The sequence below is a fragment of the Xenopus tropicalis genome, chromosome 4 (assembly GCF_000004195.4).
Source record: "Xenopus tropicalis strain Nigerian chromosome 4, UCB_Xtro_10.0, whole genome shotgun sequence".
Taxonomy (NCBI): Eukaryota; Metazoa; Chordata; class Amphibia; order Anura; family Pipidae; genus Xenopus; species Xenopus tropicalis.
In genome coordinates, this window is record NC_030680.2 from 70,995,577 (window position 1) to 71,011,783 (window position 16,207).

The window sequence follows — 16,207 nt, forward strand, 5'->3', positions numbered from 1 at the left end:
CATAACAAAAATATAAATAATGTAAAAAACTGCATCACGGTACACCACAAATCACCAGTTAGTATATTTTAAGCAAGATTCTGTTTAAGTGATAAATATTTAGACTGGAGCAAAAATAGCAGGCTTGTGGCAGTGCATTCAGCTGCCATGTTTGATTGATTTGGTGGCTTATTTGACAAAGTAATGTTTAAACATTTATTGTGAAAGAATGTTATTCATAGTTATAAGACTGAGGGAATCGTTTGGCATCTAAACAAATACACTTACTATAAATGTAAATAATTACTTAGCAAGGTGGGGGTGGCTTAATTAAGCAAAGGGGGCAAGAACAAAAAACAAGTCCATGCACCATGGAATGAACACAACTGAATATAATAATCCAGCCACTGAAGATACTCATGTAAGCAGAGAGCAAAAAACTACAGAATTGTCCAAACTTTTCTTTTCAGGTTTGATTTGTCTGTTACCTGGAAGACAGATTCTGCAAGAGTTACATAATAGCTGGGTTTGGATAGCCCCTAAATAAAGCTCAGTGTTGTTTAAAATCAGTTAATGTTGCCATGAAATACAGAAAGAGACTTTGATTACATAAAAGTTTCAGTTAGCTTCTCTGTGTAATTTAAAGTCACTGGAAACAACCAATCAAGAACCTTCAGATGCGTGTCCAGGAATTAGTATGAATTATAAACTGGAATAGAGTTAAAATTATGCTATTTAGACTTCATTCTTGAAAAAGGTTGTTCCTAAATATCAGCATCTTCATGTCTTTAATTCCAAAGGGAGTATATCTAGCACTCTCCATAGCCCGTACATTAGGTCTTACATATATTTCTGTCCTACTAGTTTGACTATAAACATTCATTCTCTTTAGCTCCTTCATTACAATGCAATTAATTCATATGGTGATCTCCTATGATTATGTGCTCTTGGGATGGTAAGATTTACAGTACACCACAAGTTTGGTGCAATTCTAAAGCTGGCCATACCCCTTCAGATTTTAGTTGTCCTACGATGAACATTCAGGTATTGATTGTAGATTTTACTGCAACAATCTAAAACTAAGGTTCAGATTTAAATTGTATCATTAAAGTTGGAAAACATCAGATGACGTTCTGGCCATTAATTGACAGACAACAATCGTATAAAAGTTATGTCCCAGAAACAGAAGTGAAGAATGGAAACTTTCATCCCGGGCTTAGACTTATAGAACGTGTTTATATGAACGAACGTGCTATGCTCATATGCACAAAGCTTCTTCGATTTCTATTTTGATAAACATATTTTGTATTCTGTTTTAAAATGAGTCCAGTATATATGAATGCCAAATGCAGAGCAGCACTTGCAATAGTGTTGGCAACAGTGCATCAGTAAAAGAAAAAGAAGAGAACACGTTCTTCTTGGTGTACGCAATGGCTTTTAAAGCTTGAAACTTTGACAAACGTATAGAAAGTTCCTCTGTGGTCATGGGTCACCCATGGATGTTGTCAGACAGACGATAATGCAAAGACATTATCGTTATCCAACAGAAATTTTCTAACCTGCCAGATCAACTAAATGATGATAGTATGAAAATAGTCAGGACAAAAAATGACATGTGTATGTCCAGTTTAACATGGCATATTAAGCCACATTAATTTTCATGTGAAGGAATGGCCCAAGAACCTGCAGCCAGCATGGTAATGGCTGTAAATAAATAAGTGTTCATGTCACTTTAACCAAACTAGAGAATTGTTACTGCTTCTTAAATACATGGAAAACATTATAAATGCATGCATTCCACACAAGGATTAGCTATTATCTTGACAAACCAACAGAAGTTTAAAAAAATTGTTGTGCTGTGTACAACTGAAGTGCTCATGCAAGATGGAGCTTACTTTCTAACATGATCTTTGCTTTGCAGAAAAAGGTTAAGCATTTCGGTCATTTCAAATCACATGAGAACACCACTAAGTATAAGACTTGTCAGCCTGATCACAATTTTTTATATCTTTTTTATGACAGAAAATGGCTCTTAATCCCTTCAGCAGGGTTTTATTTTTAGAGCGGGGGGGGAGAAGCATCATTTGGATTGTGTTTCTGACACTTAGAGAGAAGCTCTAAAAATGTCTTTATTTAACATAAAAATATCCAATTAAGGGTTTATTCAGCAAAAAGTGTTGTATTTTTTTTCTACCACTGCAGTGTTATTAAAAAAAAACCTGATATTTCTGTTTACTTTAAGTCTTTGTTAATTACATCTATCGGAACACTTTATTATTTGTGTGTTAAAGTGAAGTCTTAAAGTGGCAGTTCTTAATAGTCTGTGAAAAGTTGATTGCCTCAAATTAACAGGGGGTGAAGAGTCTGTTTTCTCATTTTATGAGTGCTTTCTCTCTTTTTTTATAGTTAACAAGCCATTTGTGTAAACAGCAAGAAAACTAGTTCTTTTCTTATTACAGTTGTTCTTTAATTTATTTCATGAAATCCAAAAACTGATTTATTGGCAAAACATAATTTAGACAGTTATACAAAAATTGTCTACAAGAATCATATTCACATTAATATCCCTGTAATGATAAGCATATATAACAAATGTCATGCCCTTCTTGTAATAATAAGCCTTATAACCAAGTATTATAGATATAGCCATGAGACTGAAACAGTGAATAAAGTATTAAAGGACAACCAAAGATTTGTGTCCGTGATGCCTATTTTCATGTAATCCCATGGAAAACCTCCTCCATCCCCATGCCGTTATGTGTTATAATCCTTTGAAAATATCTCACCCCAAAAGAAAAAGCAAACTTACTTGCCAATGCAACACCATGTTCCATTATATCACTTATGACATGATTTGCTGGCACACACAGTATGCTTTTTTTGTGATCATTAAAAGTATACACTGGAATAGGGCCTGTTATCCAGAATGCTCGAGACCTGAGGTTTTCCGGATAAGGGGTCTTTCCATCATTTGGATCTCTATAGCTTAAAGTCTACTAAAAAAAACATTTAAACATTCATTTATTGATAGTTTTGCCTCTAATAAGGATTAATTATATCTTAGTTGGGATTAGGTACAAGGTCCTGGTTTATTATTACAGAGAAAAAGGAAATCATTTAAAAAAAAATTGAGTAATTTGATTGAAATAATTCTGAGCTTTCTGGATAACTGGTTTCTAATTACCAGATCCCATAACTGTGTGTGTGTTACACATGTGATTCTGCCACTTGATTTGTTTTTCTTTTTTAAAGATTTTTACATCCTCTGTGGACTGAACCCTATTTATGTGAAACTCCACCTGACATACATGTGTGGCTTCCACTGGTGTAGTCACCACACTGTTTTAATATCTGCCACATATTGAATCCATATCCTGCATGGCTAGTTTACATTAGATTTAGATGCATGCTGCACAGCTGCACATAAATCAGTTTAGTCTGCAGAATGCATCTAAATTAATTGCTAATTAGCCAAGCAGGATGTGAATTCAATATGTGGCCGGTATTAAAGGGGTGAGGTGGCAAAAAAAACACTGGGCTTCCTATATTTTTATAATTATTGCCTATTAATAACATTGGCATCAAGAATCATTGTATTGGCAAGGCCGATAAAATACCAGCCAGGAGGCAACCCTACATAGATGGTCTGTTTGGTAGATCATGATCTGGATATTCAACTTCTCTCACCAGCTCTGCAAATATCTCATACACACCCCAAAAAGAGAAATGAACAAACCAGGTATTCTGTACAGACATGCAGAATGCAATCCAATGAAGTATTGTCTGTTGTCCACATTAAATAATAACGTATGATTTGTGATATGTTAGCACATGACAAACTGGATCACATGATAATTCTAATTTGATTATCGCTGAATATGTTGATAGGAATGTTTGGTTGGCATCTCCCTAGCTACAGAAAATGAGTACTTCCATAGCTTCTTCAGAAGGCTTTAAATTAGGATCTTTACTCAGAAAACACAAAAATAATAGGAAAAGAGATTAGAAGGTAAATTCGTATTGTACCTGTTATTACCATTAGATGCTGTCAGTTCTTTAAAGACTAAATGCAATACAGTTTATGATTAGTGAGGACAGATTGATTTATATTGCTATAGCACTGCGCTCATGTAACTGTGTTACATGATTAGTTAAAATAATAGCATTGGGTGTAAACTATAAGTCTGCTGGTGATAAAAATGCATAAACAGGACCCAAAAAATGAACAAAGCTAAAAGATTTACAGATGACAAGTTAGATGGGTCAACTTCATCTTGAAGTAAATTAGTAAAACATTGCTACTTGGAATTCTGTGTAAACTTCGGACATTGGGTGCATGTTTGTGTTTAAGGATGCATATACAATCCAATGTTGAAATATATAAGTTATATATAGGTTGCATACCTAGATTTACACATTTAAATATTCACTGTACTTAAAAAAAATTGTTACAATTTAAGATTACAAACTTGCATGTGTATCTAATTTAGGTAATGCATTATTTTTGTTAAATGTCATATAATCCATATAAAGCTGATTCTGCCAAGACACAGAAAAAGCTTTGCAAATTACCCAGCCTCCAAACACCAGTCCAATTGGTGCAGCTATTTTAAAGCTCTTGCCACTAAAATATTATAATTTCTGCATCAGAATCACAAATGTTACTGTATGCAATAGTGTTGATTGTCATGGAAACCTTTGATAGGTGAGATATGTATTGCACCAGAGAAGAATAATAATTTTCCCCACATTGCACACTCTCTAGATAATGTGTGGCACATCATGCTTTTAAAGTCCAACCTTAAGAATCTAGTAAATTAACCAGTATTGTTTCTTTTTTTGTTTTGTTCTTGTTGTTGTACAGATACACACAATATTATTAGAAAACTAGCTCACAACGCTTGTATATATGTGCAGATGTTGTTTTTGTGCTAAAAAGCCCAAATAATGTACGCATTTATATCCTTTTAATGTACCTACTGAACAATTAGCCTAAAACACTTTGATTAATATGCTGTTGCTCTGGCAAACACTTAAATGCAAAGAATATGTTAGTAAGAAAAAATATTGACTGGCTTGATAATTAACTTTTCTGTAGGAGGGGGAGCTACAATATTTACAAAAGCAAAAGCATATTAGTCTGTGTACATTCATAGGTCATTAAGGTAAAGGCACACAGGATGTCATATTTTTGATCTGGCAGCTGAAAGAAGCATGACACTTCTCTTCCTTATGTCTGATTCATATTGGGAGACTGATAATGTCACTGATACAGCACACATTTTAAACAAATAAGATTGCATCCATTTAATGGACTTTTTTCTAAGGACAGTTATCTTTTTAAATGAGATTGTGGATTTTGCACATACATAGAAAAGTACACTGTGTGATGCTTTAAATATGTTTCCCTGCTATTTCTCAGATCCTTTGCTGGCTATAAATGGCATAACATAATTTTAAATGAAATTATATTCAATCTGCAGTGTATGGACTACGTTCCAAGAAACACTGTTGTTGCACTAGCACAAATATATAAAACACCCAATACTATTAGCAACGAAGCAAATTATAGCTTCAAGCAATCAATATTGATTTTATATATACCGCATCATAAATGATTCAAAAGAAGGAAATGTCTTCATTAAAGCTTCACCTAGACTAACTGAAGAACAAAGAACATGACCAGGTAACTGCCTGGGCACCAGAAAATTTAACAGAAGCTTTGGAAAGACAAGACGTGCACTCTGGCATTAAATTGATAATAGAGGTTCTTTGATCTGCAGAACCATTAAAGTGTCTACCCATCTGACATTAGTAAAAACTATTCCTCACTTTATCAAAGTCCAATTAACAAAAATTTTAGATACACCAAAAACATTACTTTGATTTTCTACAACTTACAGTAATAAAAGAGAAAGGATCAGTGTCCTTTTCAGGGACAAATTGGTAGATTAAGTTGTATGGTACCTTCATCTTCAACTAGATCACAGGGGATTACATTGTTTGGCTGGACACAAGTAGAGATCTGCCAATTTGATTAAAAACTGATCATCAAGCACTTTAAATGACTGTGTGTGTCCACAAATACAGACCAGAGAGCCACTAAAATGGATCATAACAAATAGCAATATATTGCACTGGACTACACAACAACTTTACAATTCACATTTTAAGTGTTAATACATTTACATAGATAGTACTGAATGACAGAGGTGCCTTTTAATGCCAGATAACCTTGTATTTCAATCTAATGACCCTAAATTACAATGCATTATTAATCTAGTGACCCTATGTCATTGTGGCAATACAAAATAATCACTTCTATTAAGAAAAAGCATATCTTTGTTTCAAAGTTCACAAAATGTAAGAGGCTTCTTTAAAATGCAAAAACTGACAGGAACATTTATTTATCTATTTTAATTAAAAAGAGAACTGTTATAGTTATCTTATCTTCAAGCACTGACACACTTTTCCTGTAATTCTCAATATAAAATGTATTTTAAAAAAGTTGGCAGAATGTGGTATCAAAGAGGCAAAAAGATTTAACTAACTTGACTTGTATTCTAAACCCCTGTATTGAAAAATGTAATGCCTTCTATCTTGTAGCAATTGCAAGACATATTTGGCAATAGTCATAGTGTCAAAGGTGATGAATTTAATAAGAAAAATGATGAATGATTTATTTACACACTGCCTGCAATACATTTTACTCTGCAAATTATCTACTCTATTTCGATAATAATGATACATTTAAGAGAAATACAAGATTTAATGTAATAAGTTTGCAATATGAAAATGTTGTTTTTTTCATAGTATTCATGCCACATGCCATGGAGTCTGCAACTACCTTCTATTCTTATGACACTGTTTAAAATATTCCTCTTGCATAAAACAATTCAGACATCATCATATCGCTGTGAACTTCCTACTTATTTCCAGAGTTTCCATGAGTGTGTGAAGCTAGAAAAGAGAAAGTCTTTACAACTACAAGAAAAACGAGCAATAATACAGATCTGACCACTGATTTCTTACAAGCTGTTCAGTAAGTGTGAGGGGTTATGATGTCACCATTAGGTTTCCATTTCTTGATGGAACATCTTAACCCCTCTGTTGCCAGAGGAGCCTGCTGACACTCTCTGCTGACAAGGGGTTTTTCTGTGTATCATAGCAGACATCTTGTATTTTCTCATCTGTCCAATTACTACACTACCAGGCTGCAGATGAGATAACACATCTATAAATGGAAAATAAAAGGTTCATATGGTTTATAAGATTACTTTTTAACTTTTGCGCCCCCTTTCTTCCTATGCAGTTGCACTTTTTTCCACTAGGCCATTACATGCTGATCTAGTGGAGGGCATTTGTTTTAATTCCATCCTTTTCAAGTAGTCCTACTGTAGCTTATTGTTGTTCAGTTGGTGCATTTTTAAAACTGAGTCACAATAATTGAATAATGAAAGAAACATAAAAAAGCAGAGATAATACATGTGCATCAATGTTCTGAAAGTGTAGATAAATATATTTTATGCAAGACAGAAACCTCTGCTTTTATAATTTCCATATGAGAAAAACTAGGTTTGTGAAGATTCTGAGAACCTAGACCAAAGGTACTTATGATCCCTTACTAATTAAGGTCTGGGTATCTTTATTAGTCAAAAAAAAAATGGTGGACACAGATAACGTAACCATCAAAGTAAGAAAAAAAAGGTCAAAGTGTAACAGCTGGCAACAAGTTTAATTTAAGCTTTGTTAATAAGGGCCGAGGTCACAGTGAATTTAAAAAGCTCTTCAGTCTGAAGAAAATATGTCAAATTACATTACCAGTGAGCTTAAAATAAAAAAAAACTGAACAGCTCCCAAGTTTTCACTGGATCAGCATCAATTTCTAATGCTATACGAAGCAAATAGGTCTGTCCTCTGATGTTGGTGACCAAAGCGGTAAATAGCTCAGCAAAACAATCTTCTGGATGATCATTTTCCCCAGTACCAAAAAATCTTCTATAAAAATATGTTCTTAAACTTGAAAATGTTTTGGCAAAATTGTGAAAAAAATGACACCAAAATGCTATTATTATTAAACTTAAAAACTGCAGGCAACATGATTGCTTTCTCTTCTCTTCTAAAATATAAAATAACATTGCCTTTTTTTCCTCTATTAAATATACAGTGATAATATGATTTGTAACTGTTATCGAAAAGCATTTAATGAGCCTTAAACTGATATGTGTGTGTATATGTGTGTGTACTATATAATCGGCATCTGCCAGAATGGAACACAATTCGATAGCTAAAAATGAGGCCTGAATATACAAACGCTTGTGTACAAGCTAAGTGTTAATTTGGAAATGACGTGAAATTAAAGATACGTGGAAACTGAAGCAATTGTGTTCACTGATGTAACTTCAAATGACAGGATTGAGAAGATTGGAAATAGTTAATATCACTGGCTTCAAAGCAGATTATTACTTAAAATTGCCATAGAGAATATGAAGGGTTTTTTGTGAAATAAGTGCCTATTCAAACTAAACCCAAAATAAGTTCAAGTTCTTAAAAATTAAAATAAAGTTGGACATTTGTAAACACTTTAACTGCATTCATATGCTGAGATATTTGCTTACACAGTAACTATTACTGTGTAGAATTTGCTCTACCCAGTGAATCATTGCTGTATGTCAGTTAAATTATGTTTGTATCAAGTTTAAGGTAATTCATCTACAATACTAAATGTTTAAGAAAACTAGAAAATGCATGTGCAATATAAGGGCTAATAACTAAAACTGAACTGCAAGTCTCACATCAGGGTGGCAGGCCTTGGCTGCAGTATGCTAAGGCTTCAGCAGGAGCTTGGATGGCCACAGGCAGGGCAAGGCATGAGAAATAATCCATTACATGTGACATATTTTAAGCCATCACAGTTACACTGGCTGAGAAAGTTTCCTCTCAGCATAGCCATCCTTTCACTGACAGTGCTTGCGTGGGTGCGTAAGTGTGTGTGAGTGAGGGGTCACAGTGCGCACTACCATCACGGCCCCTGTTGGCTCCTCGTCTAAACTACACAAAAGCGGGAAAACAGAAGCAGCGGACTCGGCGCCCACAGCAGCCTCCCCAGCACAGCCACAAAGCTCCGCCCCCATGGGTACTGTCCTCCTCACCTCCTCCCCTCCACTGCCTCTTATTGTTCAGTCACGGCGAGCCCCCCTCCTTGTTTACACACATACACTTTCGCCGGCCACCAGACCCAACTCTCCCCTGGGAGCAATAAGACATAACCCTTTGCGCGCCGGGTGTGGCCCGCAGTTTCCCAGGCTGCCTCAGAGAGTATGGCCTCTCTAAAGTTACTCCTCGTCGAGACCATTGCATTTCAAGCTGTCAGAGCGTGATAGAGAAGTTAAGTCTTCCAACAGCAAGCTCAAACAAACCGAGTAGTTCAGCTGGAAAATGGCAAATGCAATCAAAGCCCAGCGTTAAAATTAGGCAAAAATAGCCACTTGAGTGGAGTTTGCAACTCGCTTGCTCTGAAGTATGAGGGCAACAAAAATACTAAGTGTTGAGACTCCTTATAAAATTAACTCCGCCTTACGTCTGTATACGATCTGCAATGTGTATACAATGACAAAATCTATTATACTTTAACAACGTGACTAAATTAGAAGTGAATCGCCTGGGAACAAGATACAGCACATGAGTGGTAAATAACAGGCAAGGCACAATACATGGCTCAGCCAACCCCACTAAGTTGCCCCTCTGTGACACCTTCACCAATTTGGTTGGGCAGAAAACCTGAATTGAATGGGACAACTTCTATCTGATTCCCCACCAGTGGAAACAAGTGTAACTAGGTGCTGTTTCCCCTCTGTTGATACATTGTATTTAGGAGCCTTGTATGGAAGAGATAGGGGAAGAAAGTCGATACATTGTATTTTGTACAAATGCACATAGAGTCTCTGGTACAAATGGTAATTTCCTGGTTCCCCTCATTATTTATGGCAAAACAAGTCCTCATTTCAGGGTGCGAATACAATGTACTAAGAAGGGGTATCGCCGTGAGCGCCTCCTCCCTCTCTAATGAGTGCTAATCACACATCAGCGACTGATTTCATGCAAGAGATTCCGAATCCCCACGATTTAAATTCAGGGAAAAGCGATTTCACGCACTGGGTCGCTATATAAATATCGTTTTATACCATATCCATCTAATACCACTGCAATCACCAGTGCAATACTCGACTGCTGACCGTGCCCGGTGTTGGCACACTTGATAAGTGCATGGCAGAAAGGGTGCCCTCGACGCCCTTATCCCACATCTAAAAGATGCACCACGCCTCTGTTTAGGTAGTATGGCATCACTGTACTTCAACTTGGTTTAGGGACAGCATCTCAGCTCTTTATATGATGCCCCCTAGCCACAAAATGCTCTAAGTGACACATCACGGTACCTGTTCCAATACAGTTGTATAGCAACAAAAATCATCCTCCCAGGACACGAACTGCCATCAAAACATGAGATCTAACTTTTGCAAAGATTGAGTATGAGCACTGCAAAGGAGGATCAAGAGATATGCCATAATTCAGTCATTCGCCGGGGCCACCATAACAGACCTTCTGGCACTCACAGCAGCCAGAGTGATCGGGCAGCAAACACTCTTCCAAGACAAACAAGGGATCGGTAGAATTTTGTTAGTACATCGGTCAGGGTTGACATCCCACAGCTGGTACAGAACCTCTCAATGGACCTCTATATTATCTGCCGCTCACCCTACAGGGATAACAGTTACAGGCAAGCAGGTCTTTAGCAATGGCTGAAGGTAAGTAAACTCCACAGGTCACCCTGTATAAGTAGCCTACTTGAATTGTCCGACTTTTAGACTGCTTTTAAACTACAACTCTGTACACCCTCTCCCCCTCCCGCAGTTGTGTCAGGATGTGTAGTTCATCAGCAGTACCAGGGATACGACTGACTGATTTCTGGGTTAATGGGGAGTAACAACCCACCAGCCCTTGTTAATCCAGCAGTTAGCTCTTCTCTCACCTCCCAGTAAGTAACCTGTTCTGTGAGCACAAAGCGCCAGCAGGTGCTCCTGTCCCCCTGCCCCCCTCCTGCCCTGACATTTAAATCCTCCCTGAATGTCACTAGGGCTGCTCCGAGCATTGTGCAGGGAGCTCGATGAGAGTACAAAATGGCAGGTCTCGGAGGCATTGCCATCTCTCCCTAAGTTTGGCATATGGGGCACGCTGGAGACAGTGTATTAAGGGCAGCAGAGTCCCGGTGTCTCCCCACATGCACCTCCCGTGCAGGGGACCCAGCCACTCACTTCTCCGAAACTTTCCCTTGCAACGAAGCCCTTGCACTATGCCGCTACACGAGAGAAACTTTCCCTCCCATAGGAAGTTGATGCGAAGCAGGAAAAGAAAGTAACGGTTCTCGGGATCGGGGAAAGCCCCAGGCACCCACAGACCCATCTCCAGGAATCGCCTGATTTCTCCAGGCTAAATTGTAAGAGCGCCGTTCAATGGCTCCGGCTCCTCTCATTATCTGCTTCCCCTGACAGCCCTTCTGCCAACGTCACTGCCAGGGAGATTTAATTAGACTCTTTATTTTCTCTTTAATCAAACTGCAAAGCCAGGCCCCATACCCACGCTCATAAACAAACATGCAAAACCCCCAAAAGCCCCCAAATCAACAAATCACAATGAATGCTCACTACCCTCAAACAAACGGGACTTGGATCCTGGGTCCCCAAACCGGGCAAGAAATGCACCCTCCGCCAAAACAGTACACCCCCCTTCAGATAATCACCCCATGGCCCCTTCCTTTTGTCTTGTTTCTTACCTTGCAAGGTTCTAGCACAGATCCTCGCACGGAGTGCTGCATGTGAAGGAGCCTTGGAAAAAGATTGTGTTCAATGAATAATGAGGCATGTCCATATGATTGACTTGATCATGTTCTGTTTCGCTTTTGGGTAGGAGGAGAAAAGGAGGAGGGGGGGTGAGAAGAGGGGAAAAGTGCAGGCGGGGGGTCCCACTTGTCCCAAGTGTCCCCAGTACCTCCCGGGCGCGGGCTACTGGCTGAGAGTGCGTCCTTGCTGGCAGAATGAGCCCGCTTCATTGATAGAGATCACAAGACATTCCCATCCCTCAGCTCGGACTCCCCCTATCTGGTAGGTGAAATGCATTGTACCATTAAAAAAAAAAAAAAAAAAAAAAAGCCTCTCCATTGTCGTCTTGGCATAATTCACAGCAACTAGATAGCTCTTGCGGCATTTAGCTTTGATGAGCCACAAGCCGAACCCTTGATATAATAACCTGCAAAGAAACGCTCTGTGATCATTCATTTTATACCAAGCCCTATCTTCCTTGACCTTGGCTTATATACTTATTAAACACATCGCTATCTCTATTAGCCCAACCAGCAGACCTTCAGCTGTTCTTCAACTACAATTCTCAACACTCCTCGGCAGCCGAAAGCTGCTGAGGGTGTGTGTTTTGGGAGGGGTGGGGTGTGGAAGTTGTAGTTCAGCAACAGCTGGAGGGTTTCAGGTTGGGAATCCCACATGAGCATCCTCGATTTCCAGTCTGTGGGGCGATCAAAGATGCCTGACAGCTTGGCTGGAGGCAGGGGGGTGGCACAAACACACACATTCGGTGCCCTTACCTGTTTCTGGAAACTATTGCAAGTGTGGCTGTTATCTGAGAAACTCCTCTCTCTCTCTCTCTGAGGTCCCTTTGTGCGTACAGGGAGAAGGTCCCAGCTCCTGCGTCCAACACAAGTAATCAGCGATCAAATGACGCTGATCTGCACTGTAACCTTGTGGCGTATTTAATGTAAATAAGGCAGTTATGGTGCCAATCGCAGGCACACAAACATTTAACCCCTGCGCTTCTGCAAGGGGTGGAGTGTAGGGGCTGCTCTGCCAACCCCCTTCACCACCCTCCTGGCAGCAGAGGGTTAATCCCCATTAAATGCCAGTCTGCATTCCACTCCTTAAAAAAAATCTGACATTATTTACACGGACTATTTAGAAGAATCCTGAAAACAATACCACTGCCAAACCATTATGAAAATATGATTTTAATTAATCACGTAGTAGGCATGAAAATTAGCATACGGTAATTAAACTTACAGGGGGAAAACGTCATGGTGGTTCTCTGCCTTAGAGGTTTTGGAATAATCATTAAAATGAGTTTGATTTTCAAACCTATAAGTTAAAAAATAATAAAAATAATAAAAAAAAACTTTAGTGAATTGGGGTCTGAGGGCAATGGTTTTGGTAAATAATGTGAGCAGAACAAACAAGGTAAAGATATGACTGGTGCAGTGGGGTATTGCTAAAGAAAGGAAGGGGGGGTGCTGGAAAAATGCAATTATGGATTCTGTGTCCCATAGTTTACAAAAGCTGGGTCCTTCAATAGAGCCTTTGTTATGGGATTATATAATGATTGTGAAGTAATTATGGGAAAAAGAGATTTAGTAATAAAAAAAGTATCAAGATACACCAATGAGATGCTTGTTTCAGGGGGACAAAAGCATTGAATGTGACATTACAGTCATGTTAATAACAAAAAGCCAGAATCCAAAGGGTTGACAAACAAGGGGTTGTATGTATGTGTGTGTGTGTAGGGGGGGCAGCCTGTGATGTGCATGATTAAGAAGAGATGGAGACAGATTGATTATTCAAAATGCCAAACCACAGGGACTCTTAAAACATTGATTCAGGTAAGACTAGTTTCGTCTTGACGGAAATGAGTTCCCTTAAGATGCCTGGGATACATTTTAAATCTGTTTACTTCAACAATGCATAAAATCAGGCTACAAATAGGTTCTAGAAAAAAATGTCCAAGGATATAAAAAGAAAGTTGATTTCATTTTAGTTTGTAGAGATTTAAAGTATAGGATCTGAATGTTTTTGTTTCCCTTTATGTCTGTCATTATATACTGTGTTTCTGTAGTTTGGATTTTAATCGCCTGGTTACATTTTTACAAATACTGGTTTGATAAATTTAGTTACAAGCAAAAGCTTTCAAAACTTTTAAAGATTTGCTGATATATTCTGTTCTATATAAACCTTAAGTCTCTTTGTCTGTAGACTAAGAAAGTTTATGGACACAGCTTTATCAAAGTGACCTTAAAATAAAGGGGAAGAATTGGCTCCCATGCAAGAAAAAAAAAAGTTCTGGGATTCTTTCTCCATTTTCAAGTTTGATGTGTATGAAATTCCTATTGAACACATTCAAAATACATGTTTTTCCCCTTTCCAAATTAGCATAGCAATCACATCAATAATATAAGTATCACTATGGGAATGATAACCAGAGCGGTAGGGTGTTCTTTCTTTCGATTCTTCTGGGATCGACTGATTATATTCTGTCTCCTTTTGAATTTTTTTTTTTTTTGTAAGTCAAGTGATTCTTTATAAGTGACAGCAGTGACAAAGAGCTAGGGATGGGAATGCAGGTCAAAGGAAGTCGCCATATGGGTTTTAAAAAGGCACTTTTTATAGGGGATAATAGCTGAGATGTATTTTGAATTTTAACCCCACTGTCAGCAGCCTAAACATGCCACAATCATTTTAGTGGAGGATTCACCAATTATCATTAAATGTTACAGCAGTCTATTCTCCAGGGTTCAGTACAGAGAGAGTTAGAGTCAGGCAGATTACTTTATATACTGAAGCAATTGCTGCAATAAAACCATTGCTGATCTCATTTTCATACACGGATAGCTTGTATATCTGAATTCAACACCATTTGTACTTTTCCTCCTGAAGTAGCAAATAAATAAAAAGAGTGATGCTTTAGTTGTGGTGGACAAGTCATTGCAGACACAGAAAAAACTTACAGACAGATTTAACAGTGAAAATGGAAAGCAAGCACAAGAGGTCGTGTTTGTCTAGGAGCTAGTAAATTGTGGGCCAACAATGGGAAGTTTGACTTTATATTACAGGTGTTATAAAACTGAAAACAGGCCATGCCCACTCATACTTCATACCTCATTCTTTATTAAAGAGATACTGACAGCAAAAATTACACCTTTTTTCAATCTATCATAACATTGTCTTTGCCTACTATTTATATTTTTGCCATAAAAGTATTTGTTTGATGCATCTAATATTGACCCCATGTTCCTCTATGAGGGGGCTGCCATATTTGTGCAGCAGTAGTCCGTTAGCATTAGAAACTATAACTGACAGAGAAGGGACAATCAGGTTGGAAAAACAGTCAGGTTTAGGAACTTCAAATAACAATTACTTACAAAAGCAGCACTATCAGTGAAAATGGATCAGCATGACCTATAGGGAACTTTTAATGTACATTCATATTTTGAAGAGTAGTTTTTTAGTGTTAGTATCACTTTAATGTGTTAAATGTTTTAGTTGAACCAGTCAAAGTAAAACCTCCATGGTATGACAAACTCTTTATCTAGGTCTTGGGGCTAATTTATGAACATAGGTGCTAAATTGCACCATTGCAGTTACCCATAGCAACCAATCAGATCTTTTCTTTTCTAACTTGAAAAAGACTGTTCAAAGCAACCTGCTAATTAACTGCTACTGGAAATGCAATGGTGCAATTTAGCACATATGTTAGTTAATAAACCGTTACATGCTGAAGTGCACCCAGTATCTGCAATGTTTTTGGTGCACACAACTTAAATATACCATTTAAAAAACTGAATTCAATAAAATTTTTCTTGTTTTTCTTAATATGTATGCAGCTAGAATTTAGTTGTTTATACTTAATGTAATGGGAACCAAGCACCAACATAACTTTGGTGCTATTTTACTTTCATATATAGGCTTGCTGTACCACCTGCTAAATACAGCAGTCCTATTTTGCTCATGTGCTGACCAACAACCACTGGCTTATGCCATGCCGACACTGGTATTAATGTATATATTTTTAGGTCAGAAGAATTACAAAATTTATAGTGTCCACTGGCCTCAGAATTTCTATGTATGTGCAAGACCCCTAAGTTTTGAGGGAAGATCGGTCTAGTTGCTAGTATAATTTGATCATTTGTATAATTTAAATAATAAAAAATGAAAAAATGAAGACCACTTGCAAATTATTTCAGAATAGTGCTCTCTACAACATACAGTATAAAAAGTTAATTTAAAGATGAACAACCCTTTTAAGAAGTTCATGAAAGTTAGGTGTATGAACGCAAGGTGTCCAGACACACAAAGATCCATTCCTTAAACCTGGTCTACTCACTGGATAGTAGTTTTTG

The 16,207-nt window shown here is 37.6% G+C and overlaps 1 protein-coding gene across 5 annotated transcripts in view; it reads right to left on the bottom strand.

The window, feature by feature from the left end:
- znf536 (zinc finger protein 536) overlaps positions 1 to 12,800 on the bottom strand; it is a 242,912-nt gene extending 230,112 nt beyond the window's left edge. For 2 of the 5 annotated variants that reach the window (XM_031900816.1, XM_012962268.3), the window contains exon 1: positions 11,810 to 12,151. The gene's annotated coding sequence lies outside the window, so the exon portion shown is untranslated. Of the gene's footprint in view, positions 1 to 11,809; positions 12,152 to 12,631 lie in introns of those variants that run through there. The other 3 variants (XM_031900814.1, XM_002934386.5, XM_031900813.1) reach the window with 2 other exon arrangements.
- Between the last annotated feature and the right edge of the window lie 3,407 nt (positions 12,801 to 16,207).